The following is a 17,751-nucleotide window of genomic DNA, read 5'->3' on the forward strand; positions in this document are numbered from 1 at the left end:
CGGGCATGGTGGCACCCACCTGTAATCTCAGCTACTCCAAAGGCTGAGGCAGGAGAATCGCTTAAAACCAGGAGGCAGAGGTTGCAGTGAGCCGAGATCGCACCACTGCACTCCCAGCCAGGGCAACAGAGCGAGACTCCATCTCAAAAAAAAAAAAAAAAAAAAGGTTTGAACGAAGTTCTCAAACACTTTGATATATGTTCTTCAGGGACTTCAATTATAAGCAACAGAAATTATAAGTGACTTCAATCCCCATCTTGCTTTAAAATGGACAAGTCTTTGGTTAAAGTTCTATATTTGTGGCATTTATTTTCAATTAAGATGGTCCCCAAACCAATAAGTGGTACTGATATAGTAATAGTTCACAAGACTTGATTTAATCTGCTTCTGATGTGTGGAAGGTTACAGATACTCATTTACTATAATATGTCATTGATAGTTTTGACCTTTCACCCATAAGCAGAGAAATCAATAGATTTATTATTTCTGTCAGTTTTCTTTATAATCTAAACTGTACAATGATTTTCAGTAACTATAGATACTGCTCCACAGTATATGTGACTATGAGTGATAAGATGCAGAGCATTAAACTTAGAGTTAGCTTATTCTGATAAGTCAATATGAGACTGTACAGTAATTCTACATTAGCTATAGTAGGTTGTTAGATAATGCTTATTTTAAAAAAACCCCAAACCATTCCATTTACAAAAGAAATTGTTGCAAATGTATAAAACAGTAGATCTACAAGGAGAACACCAAACATACTTTATTAGCACAAAAAAGCAGCCATAACAAGGCACAGCAAGCAGAAACACACATTAGTAGTCAAAGAGTTAGTGTGGCATACAAATAAAGCTTTTCTTTTATGTAGCCTTGGCAATTGCCATAGGGATGTAAAATAACGTTCTGTAGCAGCAGGTAAGGAAACTATGGAGCACTCACCAGTGGTACAGAACACATTAACAAAAAGACACAAGAATGGATTCAGCTACTTTAGTGCAAAATGTCTAGGACAGAACTGTACATTCAGTTCAGTTACTAAGAAGCAAACACTAGAACTTGATATAACTTCCAAAAGAGCTCACTCAAGTAGTATTACATTCACAGTAGTATTCAAGTAGTATTACACTCAAGTAGTATTCTAAGTGACAAAGAGGTGTTAAGTAGTTATTTACAGATATAATGGTTGTACAGTACCTTTCAAATCTGCAATTTCTGTTTCAGATTTTCCATTGAGAGTAAATTACACTGAAATTCTGTAAATTATACTTAAGCAATTTAGCTATGAGTGTTTACAAAAAAGAGATAAATACTGCCATCTAAATTAGTAATTACAGTTTAACAATAATCTAATATCAGCAACCATTGTAGTTACTATTATCTGATTTGTTTGGGCATCTTCTAGTTGCATTTTCTTCATGATTCACAAAATCATTATGGGCACAGGAGAAGATCCAGCTTTTATGAAACAACAATTAGACTGCACATCAACTTTTTTTTTTTTTTTTGACACCAAGTTTCGCTCTTGTTGCCCTGGCTGGAGTGCAATGGTGCAATCTCGGCTCACTGCAACCTCCGCCTCCCAGGTTCAAGCGATTCTCCTGTCTCAGCCACCCGAGTAGCTGGGATTACAGGCGCCCACCACCATGCACGACTAATTTTTTGTATTTTTAGTAAAGATGAGGTTTCAACATGTTGGCCAGGCTGGTCTCAAACTCCTGACCTCAGGTGATCTGCCCGCTTTGGCCTCCCAAAGTGCTGGGATTACAGGCGTGAGCCACCGTGCCCAGTCACATCAACTTTTTAAAAAATCATATGCAAGACTATATTGCAGCAGCTGTTTTAAGTTAAAGCATTCATTTAAAAACTAATACCTGGCTGGATGCAGTGGCTCATGCCTGTAATCCCAGCACTTTAGGAGGCTTAGGCAGGCGGATCACGAGGTCAGGAGATCGAGACAATCCTGGCTAACATGGTAAAACCCCATCTCTACTAAAAATACAAAAAATTAGCCAGGCATGGTGGCAAGCGCCTGTAGTCCCAGGTACTCGGGAGGCTGAGGCAGTAGAATCGCTTGAACCCGGGAGGCAGAGGTTGCAATGAGCTGAGATCGCGCCACTGAACTCCAGTCTGGGCAACAGAGCAAGACTCCATCTAAAAACAAACAAACAAACAAACAAAAAAAACCTAATACCTAGGGCCTTTAAATAAAATTCTACTACTAATTTTATAAGTCCAAACTCTTAAGAATGACTATTTAGAAAACCTGGTTTACTTAACAGTATCTTTTGCAGAAGAGAAAAGAGTCTGACTATAAACTACATCAACACTTAGGTGAAATGCACTATGCCCTTGTGGCCAGAAAATTACATTTTTTTTTTCTAAAAGGAAGGCATTATTTTATTTGTATTGGACTTCTAAAGCTTGATTTATAGTAATTATAAACATCACTACTTTTGGAAGGTAATAGAAAAACTCTTAGAAAAAATAATTTCAAACATTAGTCACACTGTTGAAATACTCATCTGATATTAATAATTTGTTCTTCAGTAAGAAATAGAATTCTTCACAGCAAATGCCCCAGAGTTGCCTCACTCAATTACTACAGCCATTAAAAACCAAACTGTTCGCTAAATAGGCAAACTTGTTTTGTAGTCTTACTCAACACCTGTAGTTTGTTTTTGTTTTTGTTTTGACAGAGTCTCGCTCTGTCTCCCAGACTGGAGTGCAGTGGAGCAATCTTGGCTCACTGCAACCTCCGCCTCCCAGGTTCCAGCAATTCTCCCACCTCAGCCTCCCCAGTAGCTAGGATTACCGGCTCCCGCCACCACGTCCCGGTAATTTTTTGTATTTTCAGTAGAGATGGGGTTTCACCAAGTTGGCCAGGCTGGTCTTGAACTCCTAAGCTCAAGTGATCTGCTTGCCTCAGCCTCCCAAAGTGCTGGGATTACAGGTGTGAGCCACTGTCCCCGGCCTGAACACCTGTAGTTCTATCCTCTGTTGTTCCACTAGGCACCACGTTTATCTGGATAAGCAACAGAAGGTTGCATCTGACAGCTACTAACACTAACCTTACATACTGTATGAAAAAACCTAGCACCGTTATGTGTGCTTGCTATAGGTGTACGTCTGATGCACATGAAAGCAGATCAGGTTCACACCCTTTGGGGACAGGAGAGTTTACTTTGCCTTGACTGGTTCTCGTTCTCACCAGCGAACCCTAATTTTTGTTTATAATGATACTCTTTTTAAAAACCCTGTAACATTGATGGTAAAGGGAGCCCATTAATTCCATCATATGTAGTGCACCTGCAGATTACTGTACAACAGATATACTACAGCCAAAAGGGAAAGTCCTATCTAGTAATACAGCAAGCAACAGTTCAAAAAACATGCAATAACTGGGATCTTTATAATGTTTTTTTATTATACTTTAAGTGCTGGGATACATGTGCAGGACGTGCAGGTTTGTTACATAGGTATACATGTGCCATGGTGGTTTGCTGCACTCATCAACCCACCATCTACATTAGGTATTTCTCCTAATGCTCTCCCTCCCCTAGTTCCCCACCCCCTGACAGGCCCTGGTGTGTGATGTTCCCCCCACAACCCCCACGCCGTGTCCATGTGTTCTCATTGTTCAACTCCCACTTATGAGTGAGAACATGCGGTGTTTGGTTTTCTGTTCCTGTGTTAGTTTGCTGAGAATGATGGTTTCCAGCTTCATCCATGTCCCTGCAAAGGACATGAACTCATCTTTTTTTTATGGCTGCTATAATGAAAGTCCTGTTACAGTGGAGGAGTGAAATAAACAGGGGTCATGGGCATCAAAACCAAAGTTGTGATTACTGCTCAATTCAGGCCTGCAGGGATCTGTTGTAGCCCCAGAAGTTCACAGAGAAGAGGCAGTCCCTTTGCCCAGCGTCCCTGAGCAAAAATGTGTCTTCACGTTTCCCTTCTAGAAGGGCTTCTGATTCATAACGGTCCATCACTCTCCAAAAACAAGGATTTCCTGTAGTCTGAAGCAGTATCTGTAATCAGCCTGTGTGTGGACTTCCCAAGCTCCCTGTCTGCTAACATGGGCATGTACCTCATGCTGCTTCTGCCCTCCATGGCTGCAAACACAGGGTGGCTGTATCCTCTCTCAGGTCACAATTAGCATGTGGAACTGCAGAACTGTCCCCACTTATTTCAGTCGTTCCAGGAGCTAACTTTGGTCCCAGTTTATTTAATGGATTAACCTGTGCAGTCGCTTCAAACATATGCATTTGTGCATCGGGAGGGGGATCAACTCCTTCTTCAATACTAAGCAGTCTTCTCTCTCTAAATTATCTTCATCTTCTGTAGAAAACAAATATGGGGCTGGGTGAGGTGGCTCACGCCTGTAATCCCAGCACTTTGGGAGGCCGAGGTGTGCTGATCACCTGAGGTCAGGAGTTCAAGACCAACCTGGCCAACATGGCGAAAATCTGTCTCTACTAAAATACACAAAAATTAGCTGGGCGTGGTGGCGGGCATCTGTAATCCCAGCTACTCAGGAGGCTGAGGCAGGAGAATCACTTGAACCCAGGAGGCGGAGGTTGCAGTGAGCCAAGGTTGTAGTGAGCCAAGATTACACCACTGCACTCCAGTCTGGGCAATGGATTGAGACTCCGTCTCAAAAAAAAGAAAAAAAAAATTCAAAGATGGATCAAATGCATCAAAAAATGTTGAATGTGGGCTCACAGGAGCTGTATGCTGTTTAATCAAATGCCATTTGGGGGCTAAATCTGAGCCAGCAGGAAAAGGGCATTTCTCCAGCATTAATTCAGAAAGACAGATTTTTCTTTGATTGGAAAAGAGAGGCTCTGACTGCTTGTTATAAGTTCTCATGGGAAAACACAAGCCCACAGTATCCTGCAACCTGTCTCAGAGAGCGACTTCCCTACGGTTCTTCTGGAAACATTGTCCATGTCCTGTACAGAGCTTAGCACCTCTCTCTCCTTTGAAGTCCACTTTGAGTTCTACCAAACTTTTTATCAGTATCCAATGAATCCTGGGTCACTGTAACAGAAATGTTTCTCTTCCCACCCCATGGAGCATGTCAAAAGTAGGAATCTCTTCGTACAAGTCTTGTTCCTGGGGTAACACAAAAATCATTATCCTTTTTGATACTTATTTCAACAATTTGAGGGATTTCAGTGGCACCATGTTGGTTTCTCTTTGAAGAATTCTTTGAAGGGCCTGGCATGCCAGGTGTAAGGCAACATTTTCTCTTAAGGGACTACTTTGTTGCTGAGCAGCTGAGTCTCCTATATTGATGTTTTTTCTTTTTGACAAATATCTGTCAGAATTCATATCCACATTTTCACTACGGCTTCCTCCCTCATGACTGAAGACATTCTGTTACCTGTATTTCAAGTTATTCCACATTTTTTCCCACTTTATCCACTGATTATAAAAATCATTCAGGGCATGTGGGGCAGCCTCATCCAAGGCACCTGCAGCAAGGCAGGACGGGCAGAGGCCGCAGTCACCGACAGGGTAAGTCCACCTGCCTTCTGGTGCCACCTGTCCCCTCCGACTGCCCAGCAAGTGCAGCCTGGCTTCCTCCTGACAGAGCTCAGGGACCCCAGCTCTGCTGCTTGCTCCCACCAGGCCCCCACCCATTCCCCAGCCACTTCCCCATCTTCACCCATTTCCCCTCCTCCTACAACCCCCCACTCCCAAGTCCACAAGTTTTGTTTTTTTGTTTTTGTTGTTGTTTGAGACAGGGTGTTGCTCTGTTGCCTAGGCTGAGGTGCACTGCAGCCTCAACCTCCTGGGTTCAAGCGATCCTCCTACATCAGCCACTTGAGTAGCAGGGACCACAGGCACATGCCACCATGCCCAGCTAATCTTTTTATTTTTTGTAGAGATGAGGTCTCTCACTATGTTGCCCAGGCTGAAGTCCGCCATTTTTAATGAAATGCTGGAACACTTATTGTGGTGTAATTTGCTCATCGAACATTTACTGAGCACTTACTATACATCAGGCACTGCAAATATAGGGATGAAACAAAAATATCCCTACACTCAAAAAAGTTTACAGGCTGGGCACAGTGGCTCAGACCAATAATCCCAGCATTTTGGGAGGCCAAAGCAGGAGAATCACTTGAGACCAGGAGTTCAAGACCAGCCTGGGCAGCATAGTGAGACCTCGTCTCTCCAAAAAAAAAGAAAAAATAAATGTTAATAGCTGCAGTGAGGTTGAGGCTGCAGTAAGCTGTGGTTGCACCACTGTACTGCAGCCTGGGTGACAGCAAGACCCTGTCTCAAAAAAAAAACAAAAGTTTACAGATGAGAAAGAGAAGTAAACACACGATTACAAAATAATATAAAACATAAAAGAAGCCTAAATAAAAGGAGAGACATATCACTAATGAAAACTTTAATAAACAGAGGGATATATTATGTTCCTGGTTGGGAAAATTTAATAATGTAAAGATACCCACTCTACCCAAATTAAGCTGAAATTTCAACATAATCTCAACTAAAATCTCAACAACTTTTTTTGGAGAATGTATTGGCTGATTCTAAAAATCCTTGTAGAAGGAAAAGTGAACTAGTTAGGCAAGAAATGTCTGAAAACAACAGGGAAGACTTTATCAGGTATCAAAATTATGATAAAGCCATAGCAGTAATATAAAAAGTGTGATTCTGGCATAAGAACAAACATCAGTGAAACAAAATAGATGGTCCAGAAACAGATTCGTGTGTATAAGGGAATTGGGTATATAATAAAGGTGGCATTTCAAGTCGTTGGAGAAAGTAAATTGTATAGTGATGATTACCTATTTATTAGGTTGGTGCAAAATAAATTTGCCATTTTTAATGGCAAAAACTGCAATAACTTTGCACAAACCTAATATTTGAAAAAGAATTAAGTTATAGCAATATCTCATACCATTCACAAAAGTAACTTCTAAACAGTTTAAAGAATTAAAACCAGCCAGTCGTGGTGGTTCATACTTGTAATCCTAGGACTTCAGGAGGCTGAGGTGAGAGGATCACTAGAGCCCAGGAGTTCAAGACCAGTCTGGACAACATGGCAAAACCCCATCTCTTCAAAAAATACAAAAAAATTAGCCGGGCGTGGTGGCCTGCGCCTGTAGTCCCAGCTACTCAGGAGGCTGAGGTGGGAGGATCACCTGAGCCCAGAAGGTCAAGGCTGCCGTGAGCCATGATCATGCCACTGCACTCTAGCCTGGACAACAAAGTGAGACTCAGTCTCAAAAAAATAAATAAATAAATAATAACAATAATAATAATATACAGGCCAGGTGTGGTGGCTCACGCCTGTAATTGCAACACTGGGAGGCCAAGGCGAGCCGATCACCTGAGGTCAGGAGTTCGAGACCAGCCTGGCCAACATGGTGAAACCTGTCTCTACTAAAAATACAAAAATTAGCTGGATGTGGTGGTGGGTGCCTGTAATCCCAGCTACTCGGGAGGCTGAGGCAGGAGAATCACTTGAATCTGGGAGTGGGAGGTTGCAGTGAGCCAAGATTACACCACTACACTCCAGCCTGGGTGACAGAGCAAGACTCCGTCTCAAAAAAACAAAATTTAATAATAATAATAATAATAATAATAATAAATAAGCCAGGCACAGTGGCTCATGCCTGTAATTGCAGCATTTTGGGAGGCCAAGGCAGGTGGATCACCTGAGGTCAGGAGTTCAAGACCAGCCTGGCCAACATGGTGAAACTCTATCTCTACTAAAAATACAAAAATTAGCTGGGCATGGTACTGCACACCTGTAATCCCAGCTACTCAGGAAGCTGAGGTGGGGGAATCGCTTGAACTGGGAGGCAGAGGTTGCAGTGAGCCAAGATCACGCCACTGCACTCCAGCCTAGGCGACAGCCTAGACTCTGTCTCAAAAATAATAATAATAATAAATAGAAATAAATAAAAGAAGCCAGTCTCAAAAGGTTATATGCTGTATGATTACATGACAGGTTTGAAAAGGCAAAACTATAGTGACAGAAAACAGGCAGTGATTACTGGGAAGTAGAGGGGAGGAGTAGGCTATAAAGGAGAACTGAGAATTGTTTGAGGTGATGGAACTATTCTATATCTTCATTGTATTGGTTGCTACATGACTCATTTTTTTTTTTTTTTTTTTTTTTTGAGACAGAGTTTCGCTCTTGTCGCCCAGGCTGGAGTGCAATGGCGCGATCTTGGCTCACTGCAACCTCCGCCTCCTGGGTTCAAGCGATTCTCCTGCCTCAGCCTCCTGAGTAGCTGGGATTACAGGCATGCACCACCACGCCCGGCTAATTTTGTATTTTTAGTAGAGATGGGGTTTCTCCACGTTGGTCAGGCTGCTCTCCAACTCCCGACCTCAGGTGATCCACCCACCTCAATCTCCCAAAGAGCTGGGATTACAGGCGTAAGCCACCATGCCCGGCCAGTTGTTACACGACTTTATGCATTTGTCAGCACCTGCAGAAATGTATACTCAAGATGAATTTTACTGTATGTAAGTTTACCTTAATTAAGAAATGAAAAAGTGTATAATCCCAGCACACATCCATGCATCCATGCGTGCATGAGCATACACACACATTTAGAAATGTATGAGAACAAAGGAACACACAAGGACATTTTCAGAGGTGATGGACATGTTCATTATCTCGATTATGGTAATAGATACATGGGTGTGTACATATGTCCAAATTCATCAAATTATATACTTTAAAGATGTACATCAATTATACCTCAATAAAGCTGTAAGAAAAAGGGGGGAAGAAACACATGAGAAGAAAATATAAATGAATATGTTTAAAACCTTGGAGCAAGAACAGCCATCTTAAGACTAAAAAAGCAAAAGCTGGGCCAGGTGCAGTGGTTCATGCCTATAATCCCAGCAATTTGGGAGGCCAAGGTGGGAGGACTGCTTGAGGCCAGGAATTCGAGACCAGCCTGGGCAACACAGCAACATCCCATCTTCAGTAAAAAAACAAAAATGAAAACTATCTGTGGCAAAAGACCAGGGGCTTGGGGGTTTTTTTGTTTGAGACAGGATCTTGCTCTTTTGCCCAGGCTAGAGTGCAGTGGTGTGATGATAGCTCACTGCAGCCTTGACCTCCCAGGCTCAAATAATCCTCCTGCCTCAGCTTCCTGAGTAGCTGGGACTACAGGCACATGCCACCATGCCCAGCTAATTTTTTTTTTTTTTTTTTTTTTTTTTGAGACAGAGTCTTGCTCTGTCACCCAGGCTGGAGTGCAGTGGCGCAATCTCAGCTCACTGCAAGCTCTGCCTCCCGGGTTCACACCATTCTCCTGCCTCAGCCTCCCGAGTAGCTGGGACTACAGGCACCTGCCACCACGCCTGGCTAATTTTTTGTATTTTTAGTAGAGACGGGGTTTCACCGTGTTAGCCAGGATGGTCTTGATCTGACCTCGTGATCCGCCCACCTCGGCCTCCGAAAGTGCTGGGATTACAGGCATGAGCCACCGCACCCGGCCATGCCCAGCTAATTTTTAAAATTTTTTGTAGAGATGAGATCTCACTTTGTTGCCCAGGCTGGTCTCAAGTGATCCTCCTGCCTGGGCCTCCCAAAGTGCTGGGATTACAGGCGTGAGCCACCATGCCTGACCCAGCTTGGTTCTTTGTTGTTGTTGTTATTTTTTTGATAAATTTCCAATCCATCACAGACTGATTCCTTTGTAGAGAAAAAGAGAAAAAACAAATTACTAGAAAAGTGATCATTCACTTCGATGTCATGGCCACATGAAATTGCTATAAAAGGTTTTAAATGCCTATCCTCAGTTCCTATACTTATCTCCTTGTGTACAGGTGATAGTTCACGACTGGCACCAGTCTGTGGAATACAGTTTGAGTAGCACTGATATAAATGTCCATCAGAAGGGAAGTGAGAACTACTATATGATCCAGCAATTCCACTGCTGGATATATACCCAAAAGAATTGAAGGCAGAAATGTAAACAGATATTTGTATACCTATATTCATAGTAGCATTGTTCACAACAGACAAAAGGTGGAAACAACCCAGGTGTCCTTGACAGACGAATGGACACACAAAACATGGTATGTATGTCTGTATATACACACACTTTGGAATATTACTCAACCTACAACATGAATGAACCTTGAACACATTATGCTAAGTGAAATAAGCCAGTCATGGCCTGGCACAGTGGCTCATACCTGTAATCCCAGAATTTGGGGAGGCCAAGGCGGGCAGATCATTTGTGGTCAGAAGTTCAAAACCAGCCTGGCCAACATGGTGAAACTCCATCTCTACTAAAAATACAAAAATCAGCCAGGTGTGGTGGCGTGCACCTCTACTCCCAGCTACTCTGGAGGCTGAGATGGGAGAATTGCTTGAACCCAGGAGGCGGAGGTTGCAGTGAGTAGAAATCACACCACTGCACTCCAGCCTGGGCGACACAGACTCCATCTCAAAAAAAAGAAATAAGCCAGTCATGAAAATACAAATACTAGGCCGGGCGCGGTGGCTCACGCTTGTAATCCCAGCACTTTGGGAGGCCGAGGCGGGCGGATCACGAGGTCAGGAGATCGAGACCACGGTGAAACCCCGTCTCTACTAAAACTACAAAAAATTAGCCGGGCGTGGTGGCGGGCGCCTGTAGTCCCAGCTACTCGGAGAGGCTGAGACGGGAGAATGGCGTGAACCCGGGAGGCGGAGCTTGCAGTGAGCCGAGACTGCGCCACTGCACTCCAGCCTGGGCGACAGAGCGAGACTCCGTCTCAAAAAAAAAAAAAAAAAAAAAAAAGAAAATACAAATACTATATGGTTCCACTTACATAAGGTTACCTATAATAGTCAAATTCATAGAAACAGAAAATAGAATGGTGGTTGCTAGGGTTGGGGGTGGGGACAATGGGGAGTTATTATTTTGAGTTTCAGTTTGGAAGATGAAAAAATTCTGGAGATGGATGGTGGTAATGGTTGTATAACAATGTAAATGTACTTAATGCCACTGAAATGTTTCCTTAAAAATGGTTAAAATGGTAAATTTTGTTACATGTACATTTACAATAATATATGTGTGATATACTCAACCAAAACATCCCAATAGGCCAAATGTAGAGGCAGATATGAGACTCCAGATGTCACCTATTATTAAGCCAGACATTAATGAGACTTGTAAAAAAAACAAAACAATTTTACTCTTCTGAATAATATTTCTTGTTTTGGAAAAGTTATTTTGCTTTTCTTTTCTTTTTTGAGACAGAGTCTCGCTCTTGTCACCCAGGCTGGAGTGAAATGGCGCGACTTCTGCAACCTCCACCTCCCGGGTTCAAGCAATTCTCCCACCTCAGCCTCCCGAGTAGCTGGGATTACAGGTGTGTGCCACCACATCGGGCTAATTTTTGTATTTTTAGTACAGACGGGGTTTCACCATGTTGGCCAGGCTGTTCTCGAACTCCTAACCTCAGGTGATCTGCCTGACTCAGCCTCCCAAAGTGCCGAGATTACAGGCGTGAGCCACCACACCCAGCCAGTTTTAATTTCATTGAATAGAGAAAGCCATAAACCTACATAAACAAATTCTGTTAGGAATGTCAAGGGGTCTTGCAATCAAAAAGTTTGGGAAACACTGCCCTAGAGAAACTGTCATGTTCAGGAATGTTCATAGCAGTACCACTTGTAAAAGCAAAATACTGAAAAAATCTAGTAGTCTATCAATAAGGAAATGGTTAAATAAACTGTTTTATAGCCATACTATGGCATAATACATCACTTTTTTAAAAAAGAAGTAAATCTGCCTGGGTGCGGTGGTTCACACCTGTAATCCCAGCACTTTGGAAGGCCAAGGCGGTTGGATCACTTGAGGTCAGGAGTTTGAGACCAGCCTGGCCAACATGGTGAAACCCTGTCTCTACTAAAAAATAAAATAAAAAGTAAACCTGGATGTACCAAAATAAAAATGTTTCCAAAACACTGAATGAAAAAACTTGTGGGGTATGTACAGTAGGGTATAATTTTTGTTAAAATAAAAACACAACACAACGTATTTTCTATGATAACTAGAAAAAAAGACCTGGAAGGCTGCCAGGATACACACCAAACTGTTAACAGTAGATACTCTGGGGAAGAGCAAAAGAGGACAAGGATTGTGGGTAATGGCCAAAGTGTTAGCCCCATATATGTATAGTGTTTTGATTTTTTTTTTTACAAGGAGAATGTACTGGTGTAATTAATTAGAAAAATAAATAAAAGCAAGGAGGTCAAGCCCACTGACATTGAGGAAGAAAGGGGACTTTCTGAGTACGGGCTGTAAGGGCTAATGTACTTACTGCAGTGGTCTTAGAGCTGATGAGTCTAGGAAGGAGCCACAAGGGGTGAAATCAGGCAACAGAGGCGGCGGCTGGCTGAAATGGTGGAGGCCACCTAGATGGCGGAACTTTCTGGGTCACACACTTCCTGCTCCCTTCCTGAGACTTAATACAAAAAAGGCCTTCACAGCCGCAGAGTGCAGCCTCTCCCGCTTCTGCCGCGAATCGGGCCACAATGCTTGCAATAAAGAACTTCATCCTGAGGCCCGCAAAGTATTGTCCCATTCCCTGGTCCCTGATCCCCACTCCCCAGGCCCAGGCCCATGACTTCAACGGCCCCATCCCAGGAAGAGCTCCGGGCTGGCGTTTGTGGAACGAAACCGGCAGCCTAAGGCAGGACCTTCCTAAGGGCTGGACAAGCGGACTACGGCCTCATTCACCACGGCACAACCAGAGACATTCTGAGACGCCAGAAGCGTGACCGGGGTAGAGGATACCTAGGTCGCAAGAAAGCGCAGTTACCAAATCGGGCCTCTGGAGCTCCAAGGAAACCCGCTGACAGCTCCAGGCGCGCGGGGCAGGCCTCGCTTTCGAAAGCAGCGCCACAGCGTTCCTATTGGTCTTCCATTCCAGCCAACCAGCAGGTTTCCCTGTGGTCCACCCCTCAACTAAGAGGCCAATCAGAAGAGGGTATGTGCTTCCCATTGTGTACGACAGGTATGTGCTTCCCACTGCGTACGACCAATTAAAGCTTATTTCTGACTGACACGTTGACAGCCAACCAGAAGGCCTGGTAATCCAACCTCTTATTATGGTCACCATCACGATCTTGGTCCCTATCCTTGTTCCATCCCTGCCAGGAATCAAACGTATGGATCTGGGTGAAATAACTAGACAGGGGGTCCAAGCTGGAAGGATGGTGGCTCAACAGACAAAGTAATATTTCCCCGAGTATCAAGGCAGGTTGCCCATGAGGTCAGAAGAGCATGTAGTTGAGCTGTCAGTGCTGCTCTGGGCTTGACCTCAAGTAGTGACAATCTGAAAAAGGTACTGGTTGTGAGAGCGCCTCAGATAATGTTGCTTTGTCACTAGGCTAATCGCTTCATCTTCCCCAAGAGTCAGATGGGAAGAAACTTACAAACACTCAGGGCCTTTAATTGTGATGGTTTATTTATGGTGAAGAGTGGTCAGTATCCTCAATTAGCAGCCATAGATACTGCCTCTAGAACGACCAAAAGTAAATGTGTGGGGAAACTAAAACCTGACAGTGGTATCATTACAACTAAATGTACCAGAAAATGCAAATTAAAACCATGAAATATGATTTTCACCAAACAGTTTGGATAATTATCAATTGTTTAAATTTTTACCACTTTTGGCAAGGAAATTTTTGTGAACAGAATTTCCCCACTTTGGGTGGGGAAACATTCTCATTTGCTGTCACTGGAAACCTAAACTGCGTTCTTTAAGAAAGCAATTTCGTTTTAGCTATCAAAACGTAAAATGAGGCCAGGCGCAGTGGCTCATGCCTGTAATCCCAACACTTTGGGAGGCTGAGGCAGGAGAATCGTTTGAAGCCAGGGGTTTGAGACCAACTTGGGCAACAAAGTGAGACCACCCCCTCCCCCATCCCTACACACACACACACACACACACACACACACACGCACACACACACACACGCACGCACACACACAGTAAAAGGCACACACCTTTTGACACAGCAATTCCTTCTCTCAAAATCTATCCTACAGAAATACTTACACACTGGAGCAAGGTTATATGTAGCATTATTTATAATAGTGAATGATTGGAGACAAATTTGCATCAATAGGTGAATCATTAAATTGTGATACAACCATACCATGAAATGTTATGCAGTCATTTTTTAAATGAGGTAAATTTCCATGTATTAATTCAAGAGGAGGTCCAGAATACAATGCAAAGTGAAAAAAAGTTGCAAAACAGTACATATAATATCCCATTTCATTTAAAAAAACCTATACACAAATGTGTGGGTATTCATATATGTATATATGTATATTAATATATAAACACAAACAGAACAACATCTGGGAAGACACACACCAAATTAAGTTATTCTTGGAGAATGGGAGTGGTGAGAAATCTTTCACTTTTTACTTTACACATTTATGTTTTGCTTGAATTTTGTTCACTAACATTAATAATTTTTGAATTTTTATCACTACAATAAAACATTTTAACAAAATAGGCACTTTTGTAATCAGATCAGTAGAGTTATAATGTATGTGTTTTAAATAAAAATAGCTCCATGGGGGCTGGGCGTGGTGGCTCACACCTGTAATCAATCCCAGCACTTTGGGAGGTCAAGGTGGGCAGATCGTAAGGTCAGGAGTTTGAGACCAGCCTGGCCAATATGGTGAAACCCCGTTTCTACTAAAAATACAAAAATTAGCCAGGCATGGTGGCGCGCCCCTGTAGTCCCAGCTACTCTGGAGGCTGAGGCAGGAGAATCGCTTGAACCTGGGAGGCACAGGTTGCAGTGAGCCAAGATCACGCCACTGCACTCTGGCCTGGGCGACAGAACAAGACTCTGTCTCAAAAAATAAATAAATAAATAACTCCATGGGGTGACTACTTCATTTTAAAATTTCAGCTAGAAGACTTAGGATACAATTAGGACAACTGTAAACCAAATCAACTCTGAGTTTCAATGGGGGTATACTCATGACTTGATATAACAGGATGTGGGCAAACAAAATCTAATCAGGATAATCGTTCATTTCTGAAAGAGAAAACTACACTACAGCAAACTCCATCATACACAGGAAAAATTGTGCTTTCACTTTTTTGGCGGCATCACCTCCAATGTTTACTCAACTCCTTGGCAAGGGTGGGAAATCATAAAAAGCTAGAGATTTAAGATACCTCAGAGATCATTTAGTCAAAATCCCTCATTCAGTCGAAATCCCTCATTGTATAGTTAAGAAAACAGGCCTAAAATGGTGAAGCAATTCAACTAAGGTCCTATAGCTAGCTATATAGCCAATTTTAGCAGTCAGGTTTCTATTCTAGGCCTGGTACTCTGTTTCTTTTCAGATCTTCCTGAGTCTTCAGTATGATGACATTATGAAATATTTTTAAATTTTATGATTAGACATCCCTATATTTAAATGTTACAACAAAAATGCATAACAAAATTAAAATGTATATGCTTCCATTAGTACAGATGATGAAAAGTTCACTGTATCTAGACAAAAAATATTATTGGTATAACATTCTCTTGAAAAGTAATACATAAATCAGGCCAGGTACAGTGGCTTACGCCTGTAATCCCAGCACTTTGGGAGGCCAAGGTGGGCAGATCACTTGAGCCTCAGGAGTTCGAAACTAGCCTGGTCAACGTGGTGAAACCCCATCTCTACTAAAAATACAAAAATTAGCCGGGTATGGTGGCGCCACGCTTGTAGTCCCAGCTACTCGGGAAGCTGAGGCAGGAGGATCGCTTGAACCTGGGAGGCAGAGATTGCAGTGAGCTGAGATGACGCCACTGCACTCCAGCCTGGGCAACAGTGTGAGACTCCATTTCAAAAAAAAAAAAAAAATATATATATATATATATATATTTTTTTTTTTTTTTTTCTGTGAATCTGAATGTATTTTACTGTTTACCTAAGAACTACTGTTTTATCCCAATTTCTAATTGTTCTTCAACTGGCACTGCCTCTTAACCCTTTATCTTTAGTTTCTTTATATCGAGTAGTTGATGACCTATATAAAAACACTTAAAACCATCATAGGAAACACCTATTTAAAGGAAGCCTGCAGTGATTTAAAGAATTCTTTTTTGATGTTGACAATTATCCCTGGTTTGTCTGTTTTATAAGGAATGAGTTCTCTGCTTTTAAATGCATAGACAGACAGGGTATGGACAGAAGAAATAAAATAGGCAACAACTGGTTTTTGTACAAACAAGGTAAAAAAAGAAGAATGAGGGGTGGTGGGTGGTCAGGCAGGGAGTGGCAGAGAACCACATGCTAAATTAGTCACCAAGACTTTATATTTCAAAAGTAAACTCAAATACTAAGATATATAAATGGAATAACAACTACCTAACCTTCAGGCTGTGATTAAAGTGTTGTCCAATTTAAGACTCTACAACTTGAGGACATGTGAGGGCCTTGGAGAGATTTCAGAATAATAAAAAGATAAAAGGGTTAAAAATGAGCCAAGTAAGGAAAAATTAGAACTTATTATATCTAAGAAGAGAATACTAAGGGTGACTCAACAGTTTTCAAGGATATGAAGAAATATCCATTTCAGTGAGCAGCTGTTCTACATTTCCACAGAAGAAAGTAATTTTACTTAAATTATTACAGCATATATTTCAACATAGAAGTAGGAATATCTTCAACATAGAAGTATCTCATGTAGGATAACTACCAACTCCAGAGAAGCCTGAATGTTATCCACCTCTCCTACCTTTACTGGCTTAATTCCTTGTCTCAAAGAATGGGTCAAAGGGTAGATAAGGCATCTTTGGAATGTGAAGATTTAGACTTCTTTCAGGTCTAGCTATGTTCAAAATTTTTCGTTAGCCTCTGTCCCCCAGGTTCCAGCATAAGGTTAAGCCCTTTCTGCACTATAGATAAAGGGGATTAATTAGAGGTAAACATGCAAATACCCGTGTAAATTAGAATTCCTTATCAAAGAAAAGTATGCTTCTCCTCAGTGTTAATGTGTAAGAGGGTTTGGATTTAGGGTTCTTGCCCAGCCCAGTTAATGTGCCAAAATGGCCAATTTGACATCCAAGAGAGATTTACCTGGCCTGATATTTTTAAAAAAGAAAAAGACTGGACAACTAACCAGATGTGCCTGAATCTCTTACTCTGTCTCTAGCATTTTCCTGTCTTGTATAGACATCTCTTCGTTTTGTTTTGAGGCTGGAGTGCAGTGGTACAATCATGGCTCACTGCATGGCTCACTCCTCAACCTCCTGGGCTCAAGCAATCCTCCGGCTTCAGCCTCCCAAGTAGCTGGGACTATCATGTGCCACCATATCTGGCCAGATTTTTAATTTTTTTTTTTTTTTTTTTGTAGAGATGAGATCTCACTCGGTTGCCCAGGCTGGTCTCCAGCTCCTGGGCTCAAGCAATCCTCCCAAAGTGCTAGGATTACAGGCATAAGCCACCACGCCCAGCTAAACATCTCTTCAACTGAACTCTTAAGGTCTACGAGAAAAGAGAATGTAATATCATATTTTACTTGTACCACAACCACTCCACCCTATCCCCAGCCCTGCTGTTAGCATAGGACCAGACACATAGAAGACTATTAGCACTTGTTAAATCAGTTGTCATCTGTCCAAATTTTTGTTAACACTTTATTTTATAGCTGCTTTTCTATTTATTCTGCAGTTCATTCTCTAACACTGCTGGCTACGAAGGCTGCATCTCTCTTTACCCTTCCTTTCCT

General features: G+C 42.2%; 2 pseudogenes; both read right to left on the bottom strand.

Moving 5' to 3' along the window:
• The window catches only part of LOC129475618 (nuclear transport factor 2-like), a 34,801-nt pseudogene extending 21,923 nt beyond the window's left edge, over positions 1 to 12,878 (bottom strand).
• LOC129475616 (suppressor of cytokine signaling 5-like) lies at positions 694 to 5,553 on the bottom strand (annotated as a pseudogene).
• Positions 12,879 to 17,751: the final 4,873 nt, after the last annotated feature.

This window comes from Symphalangus syndactylus, chromosome X (assembly GCF_028878055.3).
Source record: "Symphalangus syndactylus isolate Jambi chromosome X, NHGRI_mSymSyn1-v2.1_pri, whole genome shotgun sequence".
Taxonomy (NCBI): Eukaryota; Metazoa; Chordata; class Mammalia; order Primates; family Hylobatidae; genus Symphalangus; species Symphalangus syndactylus.